Source organism: Coregonus lavaretus, assembly GCF_964263955.1.
Source record: "Coregonus lavaretus genome assembly, contig: HAP1_SCAFFOLD_249, whole genome shotgun sequence".
Lineage (NCBI taxonomy): Eukaryota > Metazoa > Chordata > Actinopteri > Salmoniformes > Salmonidae > Coregonus > Coregonus lavaretus.
Window position 1 is genome coordinate 249,761 of NW_028166200.1, and position 7,233 is coordinate 256,993.

The following is a 7,233-nucleotide window of genomic DNA, read 5'->3' on the forward strand; positions in this document are numbered from 1 at the left end:
GGTGAGAACCAGGGTGAGGGGAATGGGAAAACATTGCCCTCAAACACTACGGCAGAACTGTATGAGATGTTGAACCAGCATTACCCAGGTGGTGTCCAGGTGTTCCCGGATGATTGTCAGATGGAAAAAAGGGTGATACAGGGAGGAGCGGAGAAATGTGCGTAGTGGGGAGCAGAAAGAGGGCGAATTGAAACAGGGGATGAGTTAGAGGGGAGCATAAAGAGGACAAGACTAACAGCTGATAATCCGAAAGCGCATCGCCTCGTGGGTGGGATGTACATGATCACTGTGTCTATGATGATGATGATGAATGTGTCTGTTCCTCTGTGGGGATCAAAGGTCATTACCTACCTGTTGTATTGTTTTCTGTGCTGGTGATGAGGATGTTGTAACGCGTGACTCCGTCAGGCCAAGTAGGTAATAATGGTCCTGGTTTAATCTGACCTGAAATCAATACTTTCTGACCAATCAGCACAGTACTGTTCTACCATGCTTAATGTAGAACCACTTCGTCTATTATTTGTAATGTTATTTCTCTTGTTAAAGGGGCAATCTGTGATTACTGTATCCAGTTTTGGACTTTTAAATTAATGACATGTATCCATTGATTCTTAAAGAATATAAACTGAGTAGCTGATTTGGTTTTGGGTGTTGAGATTAGATTTGACCTGACCTGAAATTCAAGCTGTGATAAACATCATACATGATAATTCAAGAATATATATATCATGTTAATCTCCGGATCAACTTCATACAATGTTATTGAAAACAATCTTTAAAATAATTGGTGTGTTTACATGCTTAGACTAGACTCACTTTGATTACAATATAATTTGTGAATGTATGTTTCATCCTTCTCATTAACAATAATTAAAGAACATTTGAATGTGTCTGTGTGTGTTGTGAAAAGAGATTGCACCTTTTGTAAGCAACAGGTGGTGGACATTAACCTGCTACCCTGGTAGTGAGGATCTGCTCTGTCTTCATGTCTTCCACTGAAGTGGAGAAAAATCTGTTTGATTTATTGAATGATTGATAGCAGGTCAACAATGAGACTCTTTGTTGTCTTTGGACTTGGAAAAAAGGGGAATATTAAATGTGTTTTTCCTGGTTCAAGTGAGGCTGAACAAGGAATGAAAACTCCCTGTTGGATATCATTTGATCATTGTTAGACAATGTGAGATTTTTACAGTACACAAAGCGTGTCCCTAATCAATCGAAAGCGAATGATCAGATTTCAAGAATGATTAGTTTAAAAACCAGCAATGACAAAGAAAGTTAGAATGTTTGCTTCCATCTCTCTCTTTATATTTCTCTCTCTCTCTCTCTCTCTCTCCTCTCTCTCTCTCTCTCTCTCTCTCTCTCTCTTCTCTCTCTCTCTCTCTCTCTCTCTCTCTCTCTCTCTCTCTCTCTCTCTCTCTCTCTCTCTCTCTCTCTCTCTCTCTCTCTCTCTCTCTCTCTTCTCTCTCTGTGTTTCAATCACTCACTCAAATTGTGTCCTCTGTAGCTTAAATTGGTAGAGCACGGCGCTTGTAACGCCAGGGTAGTGGGTTCGATCCCCGGGACCACCCATACACAAAAATGTATGCACGCATGACTGTAAGTCGCTTTGGATAAAAGAGTCTGCTAAATGGCATATTATTATTATTATTAAATTATGCTGTTTTTACACAGGCACCCCAATTCTGATATCTTTTGACCAATCATATCAGATCTTTTCACATCTGCTCTTTTTAAGAGCTGATCTGATTGGTCAAATACCAATGAGTGTAAAAATGATCAGATGGGCTGTCCATGTAAATGCAGCCCTAGTGTTCTACACACAGTTCACCAGGGGTACGTTCAGCTCGCTTGGACGTTTGCTACGTTACGGAATGGTTGGAACTGAACGACACGTTTTCCAAACGTTCTTGTACTTTCTTGAACAGACTTTGAGATACATTGCTCCGTTCGGTGGGTGTGCCAGTGTGGCTTGAAGCAATGAGTGACGTACTTTAAAGGGCAACGGTGCATTTTGAAACCACAACCAACCGTTCCCGTTTTTTCAACTGGTTGTTTCAGTCCAGCACCATTTCTATTCAACTGAACGTTCTATTACGTTTTAATGTACTGAACGTTCTATTACGTTTTTATGTCCAGAACGCAGCCCTGCACTGTCAGCCTGGTTTCAGTTTTCAAGCTTCCACCGTCACATGCTGTATTATAAAAATCACCTTTATAATAAAGTATTTGCAGGTTAACAATGTGACCATTAGCCAATATTCGGGACAAGATTCTCTAACAGTAGTGGAAAGCACCTCCGCCACTCGTTGGGCCCAATGCTGTGTTGCTTGATAGACTAGTGGGCCAGTACGCCTACGTGGGGAAGGTGAGAGAGTGTGAGGACACCATGCTCCTTATTTGATATTTTTCCCTTTTCACCAAGTTTAGAATTATTAACTAATAGAAGTGGAAGACTATTGGGAACACTGCTCCAGATCACTTGATATTCACAGAGAGAGAGAGACTATACTTTCATTATTGTAGTATTAAAACAGATTCTGCTAATGTCTCCAGACATAAAGTGTAGTAGAATTGCAAGACGTGTTTATAAAGACAAAAAGGAAGAAGAAGAAACGTATCAGATATAGCCTATAAGCTAGGCCTACTCTCTGACACTACATGCTCAGCCATGCATTGAAGAAACGTATCTGATATACAGTGAGGGGGAAAAAAGTATTTGATCCCCTGCTGATTTTGTACGTTTGCCCACTGACAAAGAAATGATCAGTCTATAATTTTAATGGTAGGTTTATTTGAACAGTGAGAGACAGAATAATAACAAGAAAATCCAGAAAAATGCATTGAAGAAACGTATCTGATATAGCCTATAAGCTAGGCCTACTCTCTGCCACTACATGCTCAGCCATGCATTGAAAACCACACTCTGTTTTGCCAACAGTGATTGCCATAATTTGGGATAATAACATAACTCAATCTACTCATCACCTTATGCTGTATTACATAAATCTGGCAATGCGATGATGGATGCTTGGAATGCTTTATTATAAAGGTGCATTTTTATGGTGAAAATTAGCTTCCCCAAACTTGAAACTCACGAGCCGCCTATGGGAGACGGGAGAGAGACAGAGAGGGAGAGAGAGGGACCCGTCTTAACTCAAACTGTCTATCATACAGCAGAGCACGTGTCCAACTCCAAACCCCCACAACTGATTAGCTAAGACCATATCATAAGCGCACCGCTTACAAAATCTTGCTGAATGGGGCCCATATATAAATACCTCATGTTTTTTCCTAACCGCTACTCCCATGATCGTTTGCAACTGGTTATTATATTTCTATTGTTTTGCAACGCCTCAAAGTATTGTAGTTTTACCCTTTCACCACCAGGGGGTGCTGCAGCAACGTCAGCAACCCTACTTCCCAAGGCTATGGTATCTTCCAGAAGAGACATGCATTTTTCTACATTGTGTTGGTGGTAGGTCTGCTGCTGGCAGGCTTTGGCTGCAGGACAGCAAAGCCAAGTCAGCCCGCGCTTGTGGTTCTCACAGGGGAAGGGAACTGATAGAATACAATGACTTTGCTCATGATGTACGTCGCAGATGACGCAACAACACGTATATCGGACACGAATCAGCAATACAAATGTAACAACAGCACAACAAAATAGATAAACAAGTTCCTTGAGGGTTTCTCTGTCTGGAACATGTATGTATGTAATGGGGTTCTCAGGGTGAAGGAGGATAGAGAGGAATGGGGTTCTCAGGGTGAAGGAGGATAGAGGAATGGGGTTCTCAGAGGGAAGGAGGATAGAGGAATGGGGTTCTCAGAGTGAAGGAGTGATAGAGAGGAATGGGGTTCTCAGAGTGAAGGAGGATAGAGGAATGGGGTTCTCAGAGGGAAGGAGGATAGAGGAATGGGGTTCTCAGAGTGAAGGAGGATAGAGAGGAATGGGGTTCTCAGAGTGAAGGAGGATAGAGGAATGGGGTTCTCAGGGTGAAGGAGTGATGGAGGAATGGGGTTCTCAGAGTGAAGGAGTGATGGAGGAATGGGGTTCTCAGAGTGAAGGAGTGATAGAGGAATGGGGTTCTCAGAGTGAAGGAGGATAGAGAGGAATGGGGTTCTCAGAGCGAAGGAGGATAGAGGAATGGGGTTCTCAGAGTGAAGGAGGATAGAGGAATGGGGTTCTCAGAGTGAAGGAGGATAGAGGAATGGGGTTCTCAGGGTGAAGGAGTGATGGAGGAATGGGGTTCTCAGAGTAAAGGAGTGATAGAGGAATGGGGTTCTCAGGGTGAAGGAGTGAGAGAGGAATGGGGTTCTCAGGGTGAAGGAGTGATGGAGGAATGGGGTTCTCAGGGTGAAGGAGTGATGGAGGAATGGGGTTCTCAGAGGGAAGGAGGATAGAGGAATGGGGTTCTCAGAGTGAAGGAGTGATGGAGGAATGGGGTTCTCAGAGTGAAGGAGTGATAGAGGAATGGGGTTCTCAGAGTGAAGGAGGATAGAGGAATGGGGTTCTCAGAGTGAAGGAGGATAGAGGAATGGGGTTCTCAGAGTGAAGGAGGATAGAGGAATGGGGTTCTCAGAGTGAAGGAGGATAGAGGAATGGGGTTCTCAGAGTGAAGGAGTGATGGAGGAATGGGGTTCTCAGAGTGAAGGAGTGATAGAGGAATGGGGTTCTCAGAGTGAAGGAGGATAGAGGAATGGGGTTCTCAGAGTGAAGGAGGATAGAGGAATGGGGTTCTCAGAGTGAAGGAGGATAGAGGAATGGGGTTCTCAGAGTGAAGGAGGATAGAGGAATGGGGTTCTCAGAGTGAAGGAGTGATGGAGGAATGGGGTTCTCAGAGTGAAGGAGTCAGAGAGGAATGGGGTTCTCAGAGTGAAGGAGGATAGAGGAATGGGGTTCTCAGAGTGAAGGAGTGATTGAGGAATGGGGTTCTCAAAGTGAAGGAGGAATGGGGTTTCAGGGTGAAGGAGTGAGAGAGGAATGGGGTTCTCAGGGTGAAGGAGTCAGAGAGTGATGGGGTTCTCCGGGTGAAGGAGTGATGGAGGAATGGGGTTCTCAGAGTGAAGGAGGATAGAGAGGAATGGGGTTCTCAGAGTGAAGGAGTGATAGAGGAATGGGGTCCTCAGGGTGAAGGAGTGATGGAGTGATGGGGTTCTCAGAGTGAAGGAGTGATGGAGGAATGGGGTTCTCAGAGTGAAGGAGTGATTGAGGAATTAGGTTCTCAGGGTGAAGGAGTGATAGAGGAATGGGGTTCTCAGAGTGAAGGACTGATGGAGGAATGGGGTTCTCAGAGTAAAGGAGTGATAGAGGAATGGGGTTCTCAGAGTGAAGGAGTGATGGATGAATGGGGTTCTCAGAGTGAAGGAGTCAGAGAGTGATGGGGTTCCCAGAGTGAAGGAGGATAGAGGAATGGGGTTCTCAGAGTGAAGGAGTGATGGAGGAATGGGGTTCTCAGAGTGAAGGAGTGATAGAGGAATGGGGTTCTCAGGGTGAAGGAGTGATGGAGGAATGGGGTTCCCAGAGTGAAGGAGTGATAGAGGAATGGGGTTCTTAGAGTGAAGGAGTGATGGAGGAATGGGGTTCTCAGGGTGAAGGAGTGATGGAGGAATGGGGTTCTCAGAGTGAAGGAGTGATAGAGGAATGGGGTTCTCAGAGTGAAGGAGTGAGAGAGGAATGGGGTTCCCAGAGTGAAGGAGTGAGAGAGGAATGGGGTTCTCAGAGTGAAGGAGTGATAGAGGAATGGGGTTCTCAGGGTGAAGGAGTCAGAGAGTGATGGGGTTCTCAGGGTGAAGGAGTGAGAGAGGAATGGGGTTCTCAGGGTGAAGGAGTGATGGAGGAATGGGGTTCTCAGGTTGAAGGATTGAGAGAGTGATGGAGTTCTCAGAGTGAAGGAGTGATGGAGGAATGGGGTTCTCAGAGTGAAGGAGTGATGGAGGAATGGGGTTCTCAGAGTGAAGGAGTGATGGAGGAATGGGGTTTTCAGAGTGAAGGAGTGATGGAGGAATGGGGTTCTCAGAGTGAAGGAGTCAGAGAGGAATGGAGGTAGGGAGGAGTGTTTCTCTGTCTGGAATAACTAATCATTCTTAGTGATTGTGTCCCTAGTGGCACACTATTCCCTATGTAGTGCAGGTATGGTCAAAAGTAGTGCACTAAATATGTAATAGGTTTCCATTTGGGATGAAGCATCTGGGAGAACACATGGAGAACCCTGTACTGGGAGAACACATGGAGAACCCTGTACTGGGAGAACACATGGAGAACCCTGTACTGGGAGAACACATGGAGAACCCTGTACTGGGAGATCACATGGAGAACCCTGTACTGGGAGAACACATGGAGAACCCTGTACTGGGAGATTTTACATTTTACATTTTAGTCATTTAGCAGACGCTCTTATCCAGAGCGACTTACAGGAGCAATTAGGGTTAAGTGCCTTGCTCAAGGGCACATTAACGTCATTTAGCAGACGCTCTTAGCCAGAGCGACTCACAAATTGGTGCGTTCACCCTATAGCCAGTGGGATAACCACTTTACAATTTGGGGGGGGGGGGGGTTAGAAGGATTACTTTATCCTATCCCAGGTATTCCTTAAAGAGGTGGGGTTTCAAATGTCTCCGGAAGGTGGTGAGTGACTCCGCTGTCCTGGCGTCGTTAGGGAGCTTGTTCCACCATTGGGGTGCCAGAGCAGCGAACAGTTTTGACTGGGCTGAGCGGGAGCTATGCTTCCGCAGAGGAAGGGGAGCCAGCAGGCCAGAGGTGGATGAACGCAATGCCCTCGTTTGGGTGTAGGGACTGATCAGAGCCTGAAGGTACAGAGGTGCCGTTCCCCTCACTGCTCCATAGGCAAGCACCATGGTCTTGTAGCTGATGCGAGCCTCAACTGGAAGCCAGTGGAGTGTGCGGAGGAGGGGGGTGACGTGAGAGAACTTGGGAAGGTTGAACCCCAGACGGGCTGCGGCATTCTGGATGAGTTGTAGGGGTTTAATGGCACAGGCAGGGAGGCCAGCCAACAGCGAGTTGCAGTAGTCCAGACGGGAGATGACAAGTGCCTGGATTAGGACCTGTGCCGCTTCCTGTGTAAGGCAGGGTCGTACTCTCCGAATGTTGTAGAGCATGAACCTGCAGGAGCGGGTCACCGCCTTGATGTTGGCGGAGAACGACAGGGTGTTGTCCAGGGTCACGCCTAGGCTCTTCGCACTCTGGGAGGAGGACACAGCGGAGTTGTCAAC